This window comes from Pongo abelii, chromosome 8 (assembly GCF_028885655.2).
Source record: "Pongo abelii isolate AG06213 chromosome 8, NHGRI_mPonAbe1-v2.0_pri, whole genome shotgun sequence".
Taxonomy (NCBI): domain Eukaryota; kingdom Metazoa; phylum Chordata; class Mammalia; order Primates; family Hominidae; genus Pongo; species Pongo abelii.
In genome coordinates, this window is record NC_071993.2 from 35,583,345 (window position 1) to 35,605,408 (window position 22,064).

General features: G+C 47.9%; 1 pseudogene; it reads left to right on the plus strand.

The window, feature by feature from the left end:
- The first annotated feature begins 15,415 nt into the window (after window positions 1–15,415).
- Window positions 15,416–16,639, plus strand: LOC100438293 (peroxiredoxin-2-like; annotated as a pseudogene).
- Window positions 16,640–22,064: the final 5,425 nt, after the last annotated feature.

Sequence of the window (22,064 nt, forward strand, 5' to 3'; positions counted from 1 at the left end):
GGAAATAGGGTCTTTGCAGATGTAATTAGTTCAGATGGACCCTAAATCCAACGACTAGTGTTCTTGTAAGAAGAGAAGACACACAGAGACTAATAGGGAAGGCCATGGAAAGATGGAGGCGCCAGGCGCAGTGGCTCCAGCCTGCAATTCCAGCACTTTGGGAGGCCGAGTGGGTGGATCACCTGAGGTCGGGAGTTCGAGACCAGCCTGACCAACATGCAGAAACCCCGTCTCTACTAAAAATACAAAATTAGCCAGGCATGGTGGCACGCCTGTAGTCCCAGCTACTCAGGAGGCTGAGGCAGGAGAATTGCTTGAACCCAGGAGGCAGAAGTTGCAGTGAGCCAAGATCGTGCCATTGCACTCCAGCCTGGCGACCAAGCAAAACTCCGTCTCAAAAAAAAAAAAAAAGAAAAAAGAAAGATGGAGGCAGAGCCGGAAGAGGTGCAGCTACAAGCTGGCAACATCAAGGACTGCTGCCTGAGATAGAAGTCAGCCCTTCTCCGGGAACCCGGGAAGGCTGGCGAGGGGGTCAGCCTTGGGGTCCACCATAGCCACCTCCTGCCCTTTCAGACTTTGGCATACACACTCCGCCTCTTTCCTGACCAGAGGCTGACATGGCCTCTGAAAAGCATCTAAAGGAAAAACTGTGTTCAGTACAATTGTACAAACGTAGCATACGGGAATGTCAGAAGCATTGTCAAAGCTATCACAGTAATATGGTGTATCCATTTTATATATGTTTCCAACTTCAATTCATTCTTTAATGTATTTTCATACTATTTCCCATCATGTAGGTTTCAGCTAACAAAGTGAGCAATCAAGGTGTTACTCTCCCAGTTGGGATTTAATATAAACTTCAATAATTCCTTCCTCCTCCCCAGGTAATCTCATGGTGGACCATGCGAAGGGAAGGAAGAGCTCTGGGGACAAGGGGCCTTCCCCAGGCCCTTCTGTTGCCTCCAGGATGGCAATAGAAGCAGTGAGTGGTGTTAGATTCTGGATCTACTCCAAAGGTTGAGCCAAAAGCACTTCCCGGTGAATTTGGATGTAGGATGTCTTTATCTCACAATAAAGGAAGGAGTTAAGAATGATTCCAGCCAGGCGCAGTGGCTCACGCCTGTAATCCCAGCACTTTGGGAGGCCGAGGCAGGTGGATCACAAGGTCAGGAGATCGTGACCATCCTGGCTAACACAGTGAAACCCCATCTCTACTAAAAATACAAAAAAAATTAGCTTGGTGTGGTGGCGGGCGCCTGTAGTCCCAGCTACTCGGGAGGCTGAAGCAGGAGAATGGCGTGAACCCAGGAGGTGGAGCTTGCAGTGAGCAGAGATCGTGCCACTGCACTCCAGCCTGGGAGACGACCATCTCAAAAAAAAAAAAAAAAAAAAAGATTCCAAGGCCAGGCGCGGTGGCTCACGCCTGTAATCCCAGCACTTTGGGAGGCCAACGTGGGTGGATCACCTGAGGTCAGGAGTTCGAGACCAACCTGACCAACATGGAGAAACCCCATCTCTACTAAAAATACAAACATTAGTAGAGCACGGTGGCAGGCGCCTGTAATCCCAGCTACTCAGGAGGCTGAGACATGAGAATAGCCGGGTGTGGTGGCGGGCACCTGTAATCCCAGCTACTCAGGAGGCTGAGACATGAGAACAGCTTGAACCCGGGAGGCAGAGGTAGCAGTGAGCCGAGATCACACCATTACACTCCAGCCTGGGCAACAGAATGAGACTCCACCTCAAAAAAAAAAAAAAAAGAACGATTCCAAAGTTTTTGACCTGAGCAAGTGGAAAAATGGAATTGCCATTAATTTAGATGACCAAGAGTGTCCGAATTTTTTCATGTAGCATTGACTATGTTTGTTTGTTTGCTTGTTTGTTGGAGACAGGGTCTTGCTCTGTTGCCCAGGCTGGAGTGCAGTTGTGTAATCATGGCTCACTGTAGCCTCCACCTCCTGGGCTCAAACAATCCTCCCACCTCAGCCTCCCAAGTAGCTGGAACTACAGGCACACACCACCATGCCCAGCTAATTCTTTTATTTTTTAGTAGAGGCAAGGTCTTTTTATAGTGCCCGGGCTGGTCTCAAACTCTTGGTCTTAAGTGATCTGCCTGCCTCAGCCTCTCAAAGTGCTGGGATTACAGGTGTGAACCACTGCACCTGGCCACATGATTTCTGAAAAAGTAATTTTCAGAAATTTTCCTTTCCTTTCATCCGTATCTGATAATGGAAGCTAATAATGAGGAAGAATAAAACATTACATTAAGAATATTCTCCAGTGTTTGAAGCTACACATGGTTTCAACTATATGCATCTTTTAATCTGATTTTTTAAAGTATCCTATTTCCCAAATGAAAATAGACATTTGCTTTTCATGACAACTGCAGAAAATGAAGTAAAATCTAAATCCCAGATCTTTCATTTAGTAATTGTCTGTCAGTATAAATGCAGAAAGACAGTAATTTTCTATCTTGTGTATTATACCTTGGGGAATGACAGTTCTTTTTTATTCAGGTCTAACTTCACATGGCAATAATACTGAAATACATTAAAAGCACACAGTCAGATATGATCTATTCAAAGAGGAAAGAAATACTTTTCTGAAATACGTTTTTTTATTCAAAAGACTATAGTCTTATTTTTTGAGAGTAAAATATAACATAATAAGACCAGGCGCTGTGGCTCACACCTGTAATTCCAGCACTTTGGGAGGCTGAGCCTGGAGGATCACCTGAAGTCAGGAGTTCGAGACCAGCCTGGCCAACATGGTGAAACCCCTGTCTCTACTGAAAATACAAAAAATTAGCCAGGCATGGTGACAGGCATCTGTAATCCCAGCTACTCAGGAGGCTTAGGCAGGAGAATCACTTGAACCAGGGAGGCGGAGGTTGCAGTGAGCCGAGATCATACCACTGCACTCCCGCCTGGGTGACAGAGTGAGACTGTCTCAAAAAAAACAAAAACATAATAGGACAATTCTTCAAATGATAAAGTGAACCTTGATGTACTTATACAGCTTTAGCTATGATTTTCACAAATACAAATAAACTATGCCAAATTCTAAGAGTCTATGTGGATTTATATGTTGGTTATCTACAGCTGAATCATTATTTAATTAATTTATTTATTTGCTCCTGCCCCTTCCCCAGCTGATTATCATTATTATTAATTTGCCAAATGATTTTCACCTATGGATCGGAAAATTGTATTTATTACTGTCAGAGGCGTTTGAACCAGAGCAACTCCATCTTGAGCAGGGGCTGGGTAAAATAAGGCTGAGACCTATTTTAGGAACTGCATTCTCAGGAGGGTAGGCATTCCAAGTCACAGCATGACATAGGAGGTCAGCACAAGATACGGGTCACAAAGACCTTGCTCTAAAACAGGCTGTGGTAAAGAAGCCGGCCAAAACCCACCAAAACCAAGAGGGCAACGAAAGTGACCTCTGGTTGTCCTCACTGCTCAGTATATGCTAATTACAATGCATTGGCATACTAAAAAGACACTCCCACCAGTGCCATGACAGTTTACATATGCCGTGGCAATGTCAGGAAGTTACCCTATATGGTCTAAAAAGGGGAGGAACCCTCAGTTCTGGGAATTGCCCACCCCTTTCCTGGAAAACTCATGAATAATCCACCACTTGTTTAGCATATGATCAAGAAATGACTATAAAAATAGGCAACCAGCTGGGAGCGGTGGCTTACCACGCTGTAATCCCAGCACTCTGGGAGGCCAAGGCGGGCAGATCAACCAGCTAGGCGCGGTGGCTTACTGCGCTGTAATCACAGCACTTTGGGAGGCTGAGGCCAGCAGATCACTTGAGGTCAGGAGTTCAAGACCAGCCTGGCCAACATGGTGAAACCCCATCTCTACTAAAAATACAAAAATTAGCCAGGTGTGGTAGTGGGTGCCTGTAATCCCAGCTACTTGGGAGACTGAGACAGGAGAATCACTTGAACCTGGGAGGTTGCAGTGAGATGAGATTGTGCCACTGCACTCCAGCCTGGGCAACAGAGCGAGACTCCATCTCAAAACAAAAAAAAAAAGGCAACCAGCAGCCCTTGGTGCTGCTCTGCCTATGGAGTAGCCATTCTTTTATTCCTTTACGTTCTTAATAGACTTGCTTTCACTTTACTCTATGGACTTGCCCTGAGTTCTTTCTTGTGCTGGATCCAGGAACCCTCGCTTGGGGTCTGGATTGAGACCCCTTTCTGGTAACATTACCGTTATACACATTATGTGTGAATTTCATGCATGAGTCACATTAATTATTGGTATAATATGCATTTTTACTTTTAATTTTTATTGACTTTTAATTAATATTTATTTTTTTGAGGCAGGGTCTTGCTCCAGTGCCCAGGCTAGAGTGCAGTGGTGTGATCCTAGCTCACTGCAGCCTTGATCTCCAGGGCTCAAATGATTCTCCTACTTCAGCCTCCCCAGTAGCTGGGACTGCAGGCACACACCACCACATCCAGCTACTTAGTTTTTTTTTTTTTTTAATAGGACAGGGTCTTGCTCTTGCCCAGACTGGCCTCAAATTCCTGGGCTCAAGCAGTCCTCCTGCCTTGGCCTCCCAAAGTGCTGGAATTACAGATTTGTTGAGCCAATGTGCCCAGCCTAATATGCAGTTTTATGTTTCAACTTTAATTCACTCATTAAACACTAAGTATGCCCTTTGGACTAGATTTCTGGGAACAAATACCCAAAACCTCATTAATTATATCCCTTGCTAACTTTTTCTAGCTGGTCTTATCAGTCATTTGAGTACTTCCTCCACCTTTAGCCATTTGCTCAGTCCTGAGACCCCTGAGCCATCCTGTCCACCATGACATCAAAAGCACAAGGCGAATGCCTGATTTAGCCCTGCACATGGGAATAGACTAGGTGGGCGCAGAGCTGAGCAGGGTGATCCCGGAGGCAAGAGGAGGGAAGAGCATTCTCAGTTAAGTAGAGGCCTTTCTGAAGCTCTCCAAATCTTATTTCCACTAGAAGTATCTAGAAGTATTTTCTCTCAGTTTTTGTCTTATGTTTATCTATCTTTTTTTGAGACAGAGTTTCGTTCATGTTCCAGCTCAGGCTGGAGTGCAGTGGCACAATCTTGGCTCACTGCAAACTCCACCTCCCAGGTTCAAGAGATTCTTCTGCCTCAGCCTCCCAAGTAGCTGGGATTACAGGCATGTGCCACCACCTGGCTAATTTTGTGTGTTTTTTTTTTTAGTAGAGATGGGGTTTCACCATGTTGGCCAAGCTGGTCTTGAACTCCTGACCTCAGGTGATTTGTCCGCCTTGGCCTACCAAAGTGCTGGGATTACAGGTATGAGCCACGGCATCTGGCCTATATTTACTTTTTTTAAACCAAGTTTGCTCTTGGATATTCAGTTTCCAAGGTATTGGCTTAAAATAATTATCAGGCCGGGTGCAGTGGCTCATGCTTGTAATCCCACCACTTTGGGAGGCTGAGGCAGGAGAATCACCTGAGATCAGGAGTTCAAGACCAGCCTGGCCAATATGGTGAAACCCCTGTCTCTACTAAAGATACAAAAAATTAGCCAGGCATGGTGGCGGGTGCCTGTAATTCCAGTTACTCAGGAGGCTGAGGCAGGAGAATCGCTTAAATCTGGGAGGTGGAGGTTACAGTGAGCGCTACTGCACTCTAGCCTGAGTGACAGACTGAGATTCTGTCTCAAAAAATTAAAAATAAAATAAGTAAAATAATTATCAACCTATTATGGATGCAGGTACCCCACCTCCTATGGGAGCAGACCCTTGCGTGTCTGAGCTAACCGAGTTCCGAGAATTATACAGAGAGGCAGCACACTGGGTTGGTGGGGAGCATGAGCTTTAGAATAAAGCAGGGTTGAACTTCAGTCCCATCCTTGCTGCTCACCAGCTCCATTACTTGCTGGACCTCCTAGTTCCTCGTCTGCAAAATAGCAAACCTGATCACTAAGGTAAGGAAGGATCTGCCATCCCACAGTAGGTACATTAACATCAGATTATTGCCTCATAATGTCGTTTGGAGGACTGAATTGATATTTGCTCAAACATCTTGTAAACTGTAAATTGCTATAGGAACTTTGTAGTAGCAACTTATTTAGGCTGCTGGGAGGCCCTTGAGGTGGAAGAACCTAGAAAAGGTAAATTGCTGTCTTCAGTCCCCAAGTGCCTGGTTCACTGCCAAGAAACCACTCCCGAACTCAGGTTGCTAACCTGGGCTGCCGGCAGGAGGAAGCAGCCGCAGAACGGAGCCAAGCCAGAGCCGGAGAAACAGGTTCCTGCCTTCTCCGCTGACGGCCTGAGGCTCATGCTCTAATCTGCAAAAATGGCAGAAGTCGCTGTAGTGTTGTAGAACCGAACTGGGGTTGGCTCCCTGGTGTGGTAAGACCAGATATTTATATAGACGTTGGTAGTGGGAGAAAGCAACGTGTTTATTTGTAGGCAGCCAAGTGAGGAGGAAAGGGAGTCCCCACCTTTTTGATGACTTGTAGATAAGGATTTTTTTTCCTTTTTTTTTTTTTTCGTTTTGTTTTGAGACAGGGTCTCACGCTGTTGCCCAGGCTGGAGTGCAGTAGCATGATCTCGGCTCACTGCAACCTCCGCCTCCCAGCTTCAAGGGATTCTCGTGCCTCAGCCTCCCGAGTAGCTTGGATTACAGGAGCCCGCCTCCATGCCCAGCTAATTTTTGTATTTTTAGTAGAGACGGGGTGTCACCATGTTGGCCAGGCTGGTCTCAAACTTCCGGGCTCAAGTGATCCACCCGCCTCAGCCTCCTAAAGTGCTGGGGCTCCAGGTGTCCACTGCCACTCTGGCCTAAAGTGGCTTTTAAGAAAAGTTGCCACCTAGAGTATGGCATGCTCCACACCTTGGCATTTTGCTCTTTGCTCTCCTGGCTCCACTGGAAGCTCAGCAAGCTCACAGGTTCTCTCCCACACTCTGACTCAGGTCCCACATCCATTTCCTCAGGGCTCCAGAGACAGTCCTCACCCCTGGGCCTCCCCAGGACCCTGGGGACACTATACAGAGAAGACAAATTGGAGACAATAGCCATGGCAGTCACAGGGTCTTCAACAGTGACATCAATTATATAAGGTTTCATGGCCTCACTTTCTCACTATAAAGCAAAGAATGCTGCCCATCTGGCAGCCAGGGAAAGTTCTGGAGTCGAGAACCTGGCCATCCCGTGGTGCTGCCTCAGTTTTTGACTTGGAGACTCACTGGGGCTTGGGGGAAAGCCAGTCTGGAGCTGCCTCCTCTTCCTTTCCTTTGACAGTGACTGAATGCCCCCATCACCCAGTTGGCCTCACCCATACTGGGCCACTGCAGCCCAAGCCTCCTTCCAGACTCCCCCTCCACCAGCTGGTGACAAACTGAAATGTCCCAGAGGAGCCAGTATGTGCTCCAATGGAAGGCCGTGTGGTTGTTTCCTACCTCTAGTGCAACATCCAGGCTAGAAGAAGCATCTTTTGTGTTGATTCACACATGTCCCCACTAACCTACTTATCAGAAAGTGCTCTCAAAGCCACAGAGCATTACCCAAATATAAAGTGGTATTTTGATCGCTGTGGCCAAACTGCTGGCATCCAAATGAGTTTTTCTGTAGGATTTCACAATCTTTCTCCTCCAAAAGCATGTGATTTTAGAGAGCACAAGGTGTGTACTTATTTTAAAATGCAGGAAATTAAAACGATTTTATTTTTGGAATTTCACAATAGCCCTTGGAATAATTCAAGATGCCTGGGGGTGTCCTAAAATCAGGGCTGGGAATCATTGATTTAACCACTTCAAAATTAGCATAAATAGGGCTGGGTACCCAGGGGGACTTGAAAATCTAGTTCGAATTTTTTTTCAGCACTCTATGTCTATAAACTAGCCTGGGCAAGGAAAGGTGGGGTAAGGAAAAAGAGAAGAGGACTGAAGATTTGATAAACATAATTCTCTGCTCTGGTCAGGGTCTCTGGGAACATTGTTTTTTCCAGTTAGTCATGAGGTTTTTTAAAAATGTAGTTCAGGCCAGGCACAGTGGCTCATGTCTGTAATCCCAGCACTTTGGGAGGCTGAGGTGGACGGATCACCTGAGGTCAGGAGTTCAAGACCAGCCTGCCCAACATAGTGAAACCCCGTCTCTACTAAAAATACAAAAATTTGCCAGGCATGGTGGTGCGTGCCTGTAGTCCCAGCTACTCGGAGGCTGAGGCACGAGAATCACTTGAATCCGGGAGGCGGAGGTTGCAGTGAGCTGAGATCGCGCCACTGCACTCCAGCCTGGGCGACAGAGCGAGACTCTGTCTTAAAAAATAAAAGCAAAACCAAAAAATTTAGTTTAGGCCAGGTGGGGTGGCTCACACCTGTAATTCCAGCGCTTTGGGAGGCCGAAGCGGGTGGATCACTTGACGTCAGGAGTTCAAGACTAGCCAGGCCAACATGGTGAAACCCTGTCTCTACTAAAAATATCAACAATTAGCTGGGTGTGGTGGCGCACACCTGTAATCCCAGCTACTCAGGAGGCTGAGGCATGAAATCACCTGAACCTGGGAGGCAGAGGTTGCAGTGAGCCGAGATCATGCCACTGCACTCCAGCCTGGGTGACAGAGCAAGACTATGTCTCAAAATAAATAAATAAATAATTCAATTTATTTTTATAGAGATGGGGTCTTATGATGTTGCCCAGGCAGGTCCTGAACTCATGGCCTCAAGCAATCCTGCTGCCTTGGCCTCCTAAGGTGCTAGGATTACAGGGGTAAGCCACCGCTCCCAGCCCATCATCAGCTTGAGGAGGAGCTTCTGTTTTCTCCTTTCCCTCTTAGCCACTAGAGGTACCCATGGGTGCAGTGCTTCTTTATCTTGTCTAACCCTCAAAGATGTGCTTGTCCAGCTCGCCAGGATGAACCCTGCTGCCATAACCCAGCCACCGTGAGTCATCAACCTGATGAAGTGCACAGAACCCAGAGGAAGAGGAGAGACCCACTTACACCCAGGGAAAGGGGAGATGCCTGCTTATACCCAGGTCTCCTGTTAGTGAGCTTCCTTTTAGCTCTCTTTCTTTTTTTCATTTTTTCATTTTTTTAGACTGACTCTCACTCTGTTGCCCAGACTGGAGGGCAGTGGCACGATCTCGGCTCACTGCAACCTCTGCCTCCTGGGTTCAAGCGATTCTCCTGCCTCAGCCTCCTGAGTAGCTGGGATTACAGGCACGCACCACCATGCCCAGCTAATTTTTGTATTTTTAGTAGAGACAGGGTTATACTGTGTTGGCCAGGCTGGTCTCGAACTCCCGACTTCATGATCTCCCTGCCTTGGCCTCCCAAAGTGCTGGGATTACAAGCGTTAGCCACTGCATCCCACCTTTCTTTTTTATTCTTGTCTTGATATTACTTCTTCAAGGATTCTACACTGCATAGTCTCAGGACACACTTTCAAGGGTCAGGAGTGGTCTCTAGATTCTCCCTCTCCTCAGTCCTGTCCGACTTCCCAAGGCAGGCCCAGCCAGGCACTCCCAGAGGCAGCCTCATGTGGGGTGAGGGCTCAGGCCTTCCCAGCCTCACTCCCTGGATGGTGTTGGAAGTGGCCAGCTGCTGATGCCTCTCAGGAGCCCTTTCTGGCTGTGCGTGCAGTGAGAGTCCAGGCCTGACTGACAGCCTCTGAGCTCTGGTTGCCCACCTGGCACCTGGGTCCCTGGCCACACCAGGATACAGTGCTCATTCTGCACTGGAGTCCGAGGCAGCTGGGGAAAAGGGGCACAGTGGCTGGACACAGCAGCATGCACCTGTAGTCCCAGCTACTTGAGAGGCTGAAGGAGGAGGATCATGAGTTTGACCCCAGCCTGGACAGTATGGCAAGACCCCATTTCCAAAGAGGCATCTTCCTCTGCCTCTCCTCTTAGCCATTTTCTTTTTCTTTCTTTTATTTTTATTTATTTATTTATTTTTGGAGACAGGGTCTTGCAGTCACCCTGGCTGTAGTGCAGTAGCTCAATCATAGTTCACTGCAGCCTCAAGCTCCTGAGCTCAAGGGATCCCCTGCCTCAGCCTCCCGAGTAGCTAGGACTGCAGGCATGCACCACCATGCCCAGCTAATTTTTAAAAAAATCTTTGTAGAGAGGGAGTCTCGCTATATTGCCCAGACTGGTCTCAAACTCCTGAGTTCAAGCGATCCTCCTGCCTCAGCCTCCCAAAGTGCTGGGATTATAGGCTGAGCCGCCACACTCAGCCCAATCTCTTTCTTTCTTCAGAAAGTGGTTTTTATAATTTGCAGCAATGTTTTCACTATGGAAGCTCTTTTCCCCAACCATCCATTTCCAAAAGTGAATTTCAACAGAAAAAACACAACGTACATCAGTCACCAACGTGCCCAGGGTCTAATTTGTGAATAAAAGAGTAACTAGACTGGGGTCAGGCCCTGTGTGCATTTGGGGTGTAGTGGGGGCTGCTATCTCTGCTGGGTGCCGGAGTGAGGGTAGTTAGCAAGTTAATGAGGAGAAAAGGACCTCATGCCTTTCCACTCTGGGACAGTGAAAGTGAATGTGGACTTGACACTGTATGGTGTCCCCATTGATCACTGATCTTTATTTTTTTATTTTTATTTATTTTTTTATTTTTGAGACGGAGTTTGCTCTTGTCTCCCAGGCTCGACTGCAACAGCATGATCTTGGCTCACTGCAACCTCTGCCTCCCAGGTTCAAGCAATTCTCTTGCCTCAGCCTCCTCAGTAGCTAGGATTCAAGCACACGTCACCACACCTGGCTAATTTTTTTATTTTTAGTAGAGACGGGGTTTCACCATGTTGGACCAGGCTGGTCTTGAACTCCTGACCTCAGGTGATCCGCCCACCTCGGCCTCCCAAAGTGCTGGGATTACAAGCGTGAGCCACTGCACCCGGCCGATCAGTGATCTTTATACCATTAAAACAAACAAACAAACAAAAAACTGTGAACCTCAAAAGTTAATTAAATGTGAAGTTGTTCTGGAAAGTTCTCCCTTGCCCTGCAGATTCCATTAAAAGCATTCCTGGCTGAGCACAGTGGCTCACACCTGTGATCCCCACACTTTGGGAGGTCAAGGTGGACGGATCACTTGAGGTCAGGCATTTGAGACCAGCCTGGCCAACATGGTGAAACCCCGTCTCTGCTAAAAAGACAAAAATTAGCCAGGTGTGGTGGCGCTTGCCTGTAGTCCCAGCTACTCCATAGGCTGAGGCAGGAGAATTGCTTGAACCTGGGACACAGAGGTTGCAGTGAGCTGAGATTGCGCCACTGCACTCCAGCCTGGGTGACAGAGTGAGAGTCCATCTCAAAAAAAAAAAAATTCCTTGCAGTTCCTCCTGGGCTTCCACTCTGTGTTCCGTGATCTGCCATCCAGCTGACATGGAAGCCAGACATGCCCAAGGGAGCGCCGGCTGCCTGTGGCCAGTTCACTCCAGTGTGGCCATTTTCACAGGTAACACAGACCCCTGCTGGGCTGATGCTGCCCTTTAGAGCTCTCTGTGACAAATGGTCCTTTCTTCCTACCCCTTTTCTGTTCTTTTTTTTTTTTTTTTTTTTGAGATGAAGTCTCACTCTGTTGCCCAGGCTGGAGTGCAGTGGTGCTATCTCTGCTCACTGCAAGCTCCACCTCCCGCATTCACGCCATTCTCCTGCCTCAGCCTCCCGAGTAGCTGGGACTATAGGCACCCGCCACCACCCCCGGCTCATTTTTTGTATTTTTAGTAGAGACGGGGTTTCACTGTGTTGGCCAGGATGGTCTCGATCTCCTGACCTCGTGATCTGCCCGCCTCGGCCTCCCAAAGTACTGGGATTACAGGTGTAAGCCACCTCACCCGGCCCCCTTTTCTGTTACTTTGCTTTCCAGGGCTGGTTCATTACAGAGGTTCTCACACCAAACACAAAGCTTTAGATTAGACAGGTTGTAAAAAAAATATATATATATATAAATATATATATGTGCATATATATATATGCATACATATGTGTGTGTGTATCTACCTATCTATCTATCTATATATATATATTATTTTTTTTTTAGCTGCCAAACTGCTATAAACATGCCACTAGGTGTATGCAACTTCTGCCTTCCTTCATGGCCACGTCTCCCTAGGAGGAATCTCAGCCAGCTCTCTGACCAAAGACTCAGTGCAATTTCAGAGGACTGCTGTTAGGATCATCAAGTTTCAAATGTTGATACAGATCTGGATCTTCAGGGCCCTTGGGAAAGGGGAAGTCAGGGGTATGAGCTTGTAAGAAGGCCCTGGGGAAGAAGGCACCAGCTTTCCAAAGGCCTTTCTTTCCTAATTAAAGACATAGCTTCCTGCCTACCCTCTACTTAAGTGCGGCAAGCGAGATGGCTTCTCTGCAGCCCTTAGAATAAAGGAGTAAGAAGAAAACCGAAGCTTCCGAGAATGTTCCGCCTACCCCTCATGAAAATGGCAATGCATCCTATTGCTTGATAATGCTAGAAGTTGGCTCTATTTAAAGATCACAAAGCCTTTTTTTTTTTTTTTATACTTTTTTCTTTTTTTGAGACGGAGTTTCGCTCTTGTCACCCAGGCTGGAGTGCAGTGGTGCAATCTCAGCTCACTGCAACCTCCACCTCCCAGATTCAGGCAATTCTCCTGCCTCAGCCTCCTGAGTAGCAGGGATTACAGGTGTGCACCAACATGCCTGGCTAATTTTTGTATTTTTAGTAGAGACGGGGTTTCACCATGTTGGCCAGGCTGGTCTCGAACTCCTGACCTCAAGCGATCTGCACGCCTTGGCCCCCCAAAGTGCTGGGATTACAGGCGGGAGCCACTACACCCAGCTTTTTAAATTCTTTTTATCAAAGTAATATGCGCACGTAGCCCAGGCTGGAGTGTGGTGGCGAAATCATAGCTCATTGCAGCCTTGAACTCCTGGGCTCAAGTGATCCTCCCACTTCAGCCTCTTGAGTAGCTAGGACTACAGGCATGCAACACCACACCCCGCTAATGTTTTTGTTTTTTGTAGAGACAGAATCTCACTATATTGCCCAGGCTGGTCTTGAACTCCTGGCCTCAAGCAATTGTCTCACCCTAGCCTCCCAAAGTGCTGGGATTACAGGCATGAGCCACCACGTCCAGCCTGCCTGTGGGCATTTTGTCTTTCTCCCTCTGTCCCCACTCTGACATCCCACCTCACATGCACAAAACCTATTCCTTCCACCCTTCTTCTGTGCTTATTCTTGGAAAAAGACACAACAAACCCATGTACACTCATGCTGGTGATAAGACTGTTACCTGCTCCCCAGCAAAGCCTAAGCTGTGGTCACAGTTACAAAGGCCTATGGAAATCCAGATTTTTGTGCATACTTTTCTGATTTTTGTCTGTTAAAAACCAACCAGTGTGTGTTAAAATACTTTGTTCTTGGGCAGCCTCTGGCCCACAAGACAGGGGAGAATGCCATGTGACAACAGAAGGTGGGAGGGACCTGTCAGAAGCCAAGAAATGCCAAAGATGGCCAGCAAACCACCAGAAGTTAGGCTGAGTCAAGGAAGCGTTTTCCTCTGCAGGCTTCAGAGGGAGGACAACCCTGCCAACACCTTGATTTTGGACTCCTGAGCTCGAGAACCAGGAGACAATAGACTTCTGTGGCTTTCAGCCATTCAGTTGGTGGTGTTTTGTCATGGCAGACCAGCAAACCAATACAGATTTGATACTTTATGTCCTCTGGCCGAAGGTCAGACTTTAAGAAGTCACAGGGAGGCAGCTTTGTGTGCCATCTTGGAGGCCGCCAGCTGGCAGGATGGCCCCATTCATATGGCCCGTCTTGCAAGAGGGTCCCAGGGCATTTAGGTCATTGAGTGAGTGTGTGCTCCCAGGAGCCAGCAGGGCATCTGGCATCACAAAGAGATACAGAAGTGAGTTTGAATTCTGTTTTCTCAGATGCCACAGCTCTGTTTGAGGACTCTGGCCCAGACTCTACTGGGGACTCACCTGCTGAGCCAGAATAAAAGTGCAGAAAGTGCACCCCAATCGCTGCCTCCCCCGAGCAGAGAAAGCCCATGGAGAGGGTGCTGGCTGGGACTCTGCCCGGCTGCACATGGACTCCTGCCTTCAGAATTGGCTTGGGGCTTTTGATAACAGGATTTCAAGGAGAGTGTCTGGGTTTATGGAAGTAGGGCCTCTAGACTGATAGCGGCTGCTGCTTCTTTAAAAAAAAGATATCCTCTCTGAGCTAGATTCTAACATCAAGTCAGCAGGCAGAACCATTTTAAGAGGACAGGGCACGGTGGCTCACACCTGTAATCCCAGCACTTTGGGAGCCCGAGGCAGATGGATCACTTGAGGTCAGGAGTTCGAGACCAGCCTGGCCAACATGGTGGAACCCCCATCTCCACTAAAAATACAAAAATTAGCTGGGCATGGTGGCGTGTGCCTGTATTCCTAGCTACTTGGGAGGCTGAGGCAGGAGAATCGCTTGAACCCGGGAGGCAGAGGTTGCAGTGAGCAGAGATCACGACACTGCACTCCAGCCTGGGCGACAGAGCGAAACTCCGTCTAAACAAAACAAAACAAAACAAAAAAAAAAAAAACAGGACAGGACAGATCTGCTGAGAGCTAGGGTCACACGATCTAGAACCCGAGCAGGGTCTCAAGTTGCACAGAATCAGGAATCAGGCTGAATTATTCCTCAGAGTGGACACAGAAGAAACCCAGGGGGAAACCAAGTGTGGATGTGTGGCTAAAGAGGGAGCAAGGCAGCCCCAGCGGAGCCGCGTGGCCAGATCCCAGGTGCGGGCAGAGCGGCAGCCGCAGGACTCAGAGGTTAGGCGGGTTCTGGAAGTGGGTGCCAGGCAGGGCGAGGCCCCGTGCACAATAGAGAGTGCCAGTCAAAGCAAGCGCACTGGGGACTTGTCCCTATGGGGAGTTCTCATGTTATGGCTCAAGGGTGGGGAGTTGGGCTAAAGAAGCAAGCTCAGACCAGACTGGGCACAGTGGTTCACACTTGTAATTTCAGTACTTTGGGAGATTGGGGTGGGAGGATGACTTGAGGCCAGGAGTTCAAGAGCAGCCTGAACAACAGAGCAAGACCTTGTTTCTAGAAGAAATTTAAAAAATAATAATAATTAGCCAGGCGTGGTAGTGTGCGCCTGTAGTCCCAGCTACTCCGGAGGTTGATGGGAGGATCACTTGAGCCAGGAGTTAGAGGCTACAGTGAGCCATGATCATGCCACTGAATTTGAGACTGGGCAGCAGAGTGAGATCATCTCTAAAAACTAAAAATAATAAAAAATAATAAGAAAATAAAGAAGCAGGCTCAGGCCAGAGAACAAGAGGAACGGGCCTCTTGTCTCCTCTGCATGACTGAAGAGAATTCTGCTCAGGTCTTTCACAGGCAGATGTGGCTGGGTAAATAGATACAGGGTGCCCAGGGCACTGAGAACGCAGGTCCACGCATCTGGTTATCCTGCATCTGGCCTTTGCCCATGGAGCTTTCAGTCATGGCCTCCAGTAACATGCACATTGGAAAGCTCAGCCCTGACTTCAAGGCCACTGCTGTGGTGGATGGCACCTACAGGGAGGTAAAGCTGTTGGACTACAGCACGTGGTCCTCTTTTTCCATCCTCTGGACTTCACTTTTTTTTTTTTTTTTTTTTTAAACAGAATCTGGCTCTGTTGCCTAAGCTGGATTGCAGTGGCTCGATCTCAGCTAACTGCAACCTCTGCCTCCTGGGTTCAAGTGATTCTCTTGCCTCAGCCTCCCAAGTAGCTGGGACTACAAGCACGTGCCACCCTGCCCTGCTAATTTTGTATTTTTAGTAGAGATGGGATTTCACCATGTTGGCCAGGTCAGTCTTGAACTCCTGACCTCAGGTGATTTGCCAGCCTCGGCCTCCCAAAGTGCTGGGATTCCAGGTGTGAGCCTTGGACTTCACTTTCGTGTGCCCCCACAGAGATCATCGCATTCAGCGACCATGCTGAGGGCTTCTGAAAGCTGCGAAGTGCTGGGGATCTCAGTGGGCTCAGTTCACCCACCTGGCTTGGATCAACATCCCCCGGAAGGAGGGAGGCTTTGAGTCCCTGGACACCCCTCTGCTTGCTGACGTGACCTGAAGTTGTCTGAGAATTACAGCGTGCTGAAAACAGATGAGGGCATTGTCTGCAGGGGCCTCTTTTTTTTTTTTTTTGAGACGGAGTGGCCCAGGCTGGAGTGCAATGGCACCATCTCGGCTCACTGCAAACTTCGCCTCTCCAGTTCAAGTGATTCTCCTGCCTCAGCCTCCCGAGTAGCTGGGATTACAGGAGTGCATGACCACGCCTGGCTAATTTTTGTATTTTTAGTAGAGACGGGGTTTCTTCATGTCAGTCAGGCTAGTCTGGAACTCCCGACCTCAGGTGATCTGCCTGCCTCGGCTTCCCAAAGTGCTGGGATTACAGCTGTGAGCCACCACGCCTGGCCTGCAGGGACCTCTTTATCATCTATGGCAAGGATGTCCTTCCCCAGATCGCTGTTAATGATTGGCCTGTGGGACGCTTTGTGGATGAGGCCCTGTGGCTGGTCCAGGCCTTCCAGTACACAGATGAGCACCCGGAAATTTGTCCTGCTGGCTGGAAGCCTGGCAGTGACATGATCAAGCCCAGCGTGAATGACAGCAAGGAATATTTCTCCAAACACAACTAGGCTGGCTGATGGATCGTGAGCTTGTGCCCCTAAAATGGGTGCCCTGTGTTGACCCAGGAAAGGCCAGATCTGCCCCTCTAAACTGTACAGTGTGGGACCCTGGAGAGCTAGACCAAGGCCTTCTCATGCCTCCAACTGGAAGCTGGTGAATAGTGACACCCTTCCCCAAACCCACCCAGCTGCACACAGGCCTAGAGATGACCAATAAAGTATTAGGGACAGAAAATAAATAAATAAATAAATTAATTAATTAATTAAATACAGGACGTCCAGTTAAATCTGAATTTCAGATAAACAGTGAATAATTTATAATGTAAGTATGTGCAAATACTCCATGGGAGGCCCGAGCATGATGACTCGCATCTGTAATCCCAGCACTTTGGGAGGCTGAGGCAGAAGGATTGTTTGAGCCAAGGAGTTAGAGACCAGCCTGGGCAACATAGAAAGACCTTATATCTGAAAAAATTTAGAAATTAGCCAGGCATGGTGTTGTGCGCCTGTAATTCCGGCTACGTGACAAGCTGAGGCGGGAGGATTGCTTGAGCCCAGGAGGTCGAGGCTGCAGTGAGTTGGGATTACACCACTGCACTCCAACCTGGGCAACAGAGTGAGGCCTTGTCTCAAAAAACAAAGGCAAAACAAACAAACAAACAAAAATTCAAATCAATCAAACCAACAAAAAAACAGATATTGCATGGGACATATTTATATACTAAAACAATAAATAATTCCAATGTACGTCCTAAAAATTGCATAGGACATACTTATACTAAAAAGTTATTCACTACCTGAAATTCTGATATAACTGGGTATCCTGCATTTTCATTTGCCAAATCTGGCAATCCTATCCCAGGCAACAAAGAAAGCACCTCAGCCGGGGGCAGTGGCTCATGCCTGCAATCCATCTCAAAAAAAAGAAAGCACCTCCTTCAGCATCACATTTTGCATCGACACTCAATAAATATCCACATCAAGGAGGAAAAAAAGCCACTGGGCTGCAGAGAAGAGCAGGGTTATTGGAACCAGCAGAAACATGGTAAATTAAGCTCCTCTTCCTGCCTCAAGCACTGAAGGTCATAGTGATGACAAGGAAACTCAACCCAAACAGCTCCAGACCAAACCCGAGGAAGTCGCAGGAGTTTTCGACTTCTCTATAATTACTACCCGAAGGCACCATATTGAATGCAGCTTGGGATGCCAGCAGCGTGGTTTGGGACGAGGCCCAGGGCAGTTTTTCCCAGAGCTATTATAGGGAAGTAGTCATGAAACAAGACGGATGTGCTATGGTTGAGAACTGCAGAGCTGACCCAAAATATTTCTAATGTGTGGAACTAGCTGGCAAGAGGAGAGCCTGAGAAAACAAAAAGAGCTGCTTGACTGCTTTGAAATGCCCAGATCCTCGAAGTGTGGCTTTTCCTCCATGCTACTAGCTGTGTTCCAACAGGCAGAGAGCCAAGGGAAGAATTCCAGTGGGGGCCATCTTGGCAGGCGCACAGTTTGGCCTTGACAGCTTCATTTGAAGGGCAAGACAGGGTGAGAAGGAGGGAGGGCCCTGGGGAATCGGGAGGCCAGAGGACAAGCCCTTACCTCTGTGGGGTGCCTCAGAGGGTCACCGACACTCACAAGTCACTCGCTTCTTGCAAAGACTGCCTGAAACAGGTACTATTTTCTCCATTTTACAGATGGGGAAAGTGATGTTTCCAAAGTTATCTAGTGGCTTAGAATTCAAACTCAACACTTTTGTTTTGTTTTGTTTTGTTGAGGGGGGAGGTCTTGCTATGTTGCCCAGGCTGGACTCGAACTCCTGGCCTCAAGCAATCCTCCCTTCTCAGCCTCCCAAAGTGCTGGGATTACAAATATGAGCCACCACTCCCAGCCTCAAACCTTTTTTATTTATACTTTTTAATATTTATAGTAAATATATTTATACTTTTTAATTTATTTTTGCATAGGTAATACATTCACACGGTTCAAAACCCAAAATATACTTAGGGATATAGTGGAAATCCTGTCTCCCTGGGCCCCAGCCTCCTGCCTTTCCTCTGCGGATGCCTTTGATGTTTTTCATTTCTTATGTAACCTTCCAGAGATTTCTTTTCCTTTTTTTTGAGACAGAGTCTTGCTCTGTCACCCAGGCTGGAGTGCAGTGGGCACAATCTCAGCTCACTGCAACCTCTGCCTTTCAGGTTCAAGTGATTCTTTAGCCTCAGCCTCCCTAGAAGCTGGGATTACAGGCACCCAACACCATGCCCAGCTAATTTTTTGTATTTTTATTAGAGACGGGGTTTCATCATGTTGGCCAGTTTGGTCTTGAACTCCTGACCTCAGGTGATCTGCCCACCTCGGCCTCCCAAAGTGCTGAGATTACAGGCATGAGCCACCACGCCCAGCCCAGAGAGATTTTATAAATACATATTTTTCTGCTTTTCTTTTTTTAGACAGATGATATTTACTATACACACTACTCTGCTATTCTCACTTAAATCAAGCTCTTTCAGTCTTGATCTAGTGCTCCATCTTTTATTATTATTACTATTATTATTTTAGAGACAGGGTCTCACTGTGTTGCCCAAGCTGGAGTGAAGCCATTTCTCTTACTGTCTCCTGTCTCTGAAGCGTGGGAGGAAGTAAAAGTTGAAAAACAATAGGAATGAAGTCAGTGGCAAGACCAGCCGGTGCCACTGATGACCTAGCCTGAGGTTAAAAGATTAACCACCCCCCCGCCCCCCACTCTAACCACATGTGCTCTCAACCATCATGACCCTTTCACGTGGAACCCCTTAGAGTTGTAAGCCCTTGAAAGGGCCAGGAACTCTGTCTTCGGGGAGCTCGGCTCTTAAGACGCGAGACTGCCGACGCTCCCAGCTGAATAAAAACCTCTTCCTTCTTCAATCCAATGTCTGAGGAGTTTTGTCTGTGGCCAGTCCTGCTACATTTCTTGGTTCCCTGACCAGGAAGCGAGGTGATTAAGGGACGGTCGAGACAGCCCCTTAGGCCACTTAGGCCTGCCCTATGGAACATCCCTGTGGAGGACTCTGACCAGCTTGAGCGAGGTGGATCCTGAGAGCGCTCCCAGGTAAGCAATTGCCCCGGTGGAACGCCTTATCACAGCAGTGTGTGGCAGGCCCCCGCAGAGGATCAATGCAGTGGCTGAACCCTGGGAAGGAATGGGCACTTGGAGTCCGGACATCTGAAACTTGGTAAGACTGGTCTTTGGAACTTGCCCACTCCATTTGAGTGGAAGCGTGGCCTGATCGCCGACGGCGTGCCTGTACCAGCACTTTGGTTCTTGTTTTTGACTTGGCTTGAATTGCTTGATACTATGGTTTTGGTTTTGGTTTTGACCTGGCTTGGATTTCTGGATACTCTGATTTTGGTTTTGATTCTGGCCTGGTGTAAACTGAAAAAGTGTGTGTGTGTGCCCTTTTTACCCATTCTTTGTTCTGTGGTGTGAGTGTGGTGTTTTGTCTTGAGGAAACATGGGTCAGACACAAAGTAAGCCCACTCCACAAGGAGCTATGTTGAAAAATTCCAAGGAAGGCCTTAGTGGAGACTATGGGGTTACTATGACACCAGGGAAATGTACAACTTTGTGTGAAATAGATTGGCCAACATTAGAAGTGGGTTGGCCATCAGATGGAAGCCTGGACAGGTCCTTTGTTTCTAAGGTGTGGCACAAGGTAACTGGTAAAGGATACCTAGACCAGTTCCCATACATAGACACTTGGTTACATCTGGTGCTAGACCCCCCACAGTGACTAAGAGGGCAGGGAGCAGCAGTGCTAGTAGCAAAGGGACAGATAGCTAAGGAAGGATCCTGCTCCACCCGCCCAGGGAAATCAACACCAGAAGTTCTGTTCGACCCATCATCAGAAGATCCATTACAGGAGATGGCACCAGTGATCCCAGTGGTGTCCTCCCCTTACCAGGGAAAGAGGCTCCCCACTCTAGAGCCCACAGTGCTTGCGCCTCCGCAAGACAAGCATATCCCTAGGCCACCCAGAGTAGACAAGAGAGGAGGTGAAGACTCGGGAGAAACCCCTCCCTTAGCAGCTCGTTTACAACCCAAAACTGGGATACAAATGCCCCTGAGAGAGCAGCAGTATACTGGAATAGATGAAAATGGTCACATGGTGAAGAGGCGTGTTTTTGTGTGCCAGCCCTTCACCTCTGCTGACCTTCTCAACTGGAAAAACATTAACCCGTCCTATACCGAAAAGCCACAAGCTCTAATTGATTTGCTCCAAACTATTATCCAGACCCACAACCCCACCTGGGCTGATTGCCACCAGTTGCTCATGTTCCTCTTTAACACATATGAAGGGTGGAGGGTGCTCCAAGCAGCAACTAAGTGTCTAGAGGAACATGCACCAGCTGATTACCAAAACCCGCAAGAGTATGTAAGGACCCAATTACCAGGAACCGACCCCCAGTGGGACCCAAATGAAAGAGAGGATAAGCAAAGGCTAAACTGATACAGGGAAGCTCTCTTGGAAGGATTAAAGAGGGGAGCCCAGAAGGCTACAAACATTAATAATGTCTCTGAGGTCATTCAGGGAAAAGAAGAAAGTCCAGCACAATTCTACGAGAGACTGTGTGAAGCCTTTCATATGTATACTCCCTTTGATCCCGATAGCCCTAAAAATCAGTGCATGATTAACATGGCTTTAGTTAGTCAAAGCGCAGAAGACATTAGAAGAAAACTACAGAAACAGGCTGCGTTTGTAGGGATGAACACATCACAGTTATTAGAAATAGCTAACCAGGTGTTTGTAAACAGGGATGCAGTAAGCCGTAAGGAAAACTGCAAAGAGAATGAACGTCAGGCCCGGCGAAATGCCGACCTGTTAGCTGCAGCAATCGGAGGGGTCCCCACAAAGAGGCAAGGAAAGCGGGGTCCTGGGAAAGAAACTCACCTTGGCTGTCAGAGTTTGCAGTGTAACCAGTGTGCTTATTGTAAAAAAAAAAAAAAAAATAGGACATTGGAAGAACAAATGCCCTCAGCTAAAAAGAAAACAAGGTGACTCAGAGCAAGAGGCCCCAGATAAGGAGGAAGGGGCCCTGCTCAACCTGGCAGAAGGGTTATTGGACTGAGGGGGACTGGGCTCAAGTGTCCCCAAAGAGCCTATGGTCAGAATGATAGTCAGGGGTAAAGACATTGATTTTCTTGTAGATACCGGTTCTGAACATTTGGTAGTAACCGCCCCAGTCACCCCCTTATCCAAAAATACTATTGACATAATCAGAGCCATGGGGGTTTCAGCAAAGCAAGCTTTCTGCTTGCCCCAGACTCGTGCTGTAGGAGGACATAAAGTGATTCATCAGTTTTTGTACATGCTTGACTGTCCCTTGCCCTTGTTGGGAAGGGACTTGCTTAGCAAGCTGAGAGCCACTATCTCTTTTACAGAGCATGGCTCTTTGCTGC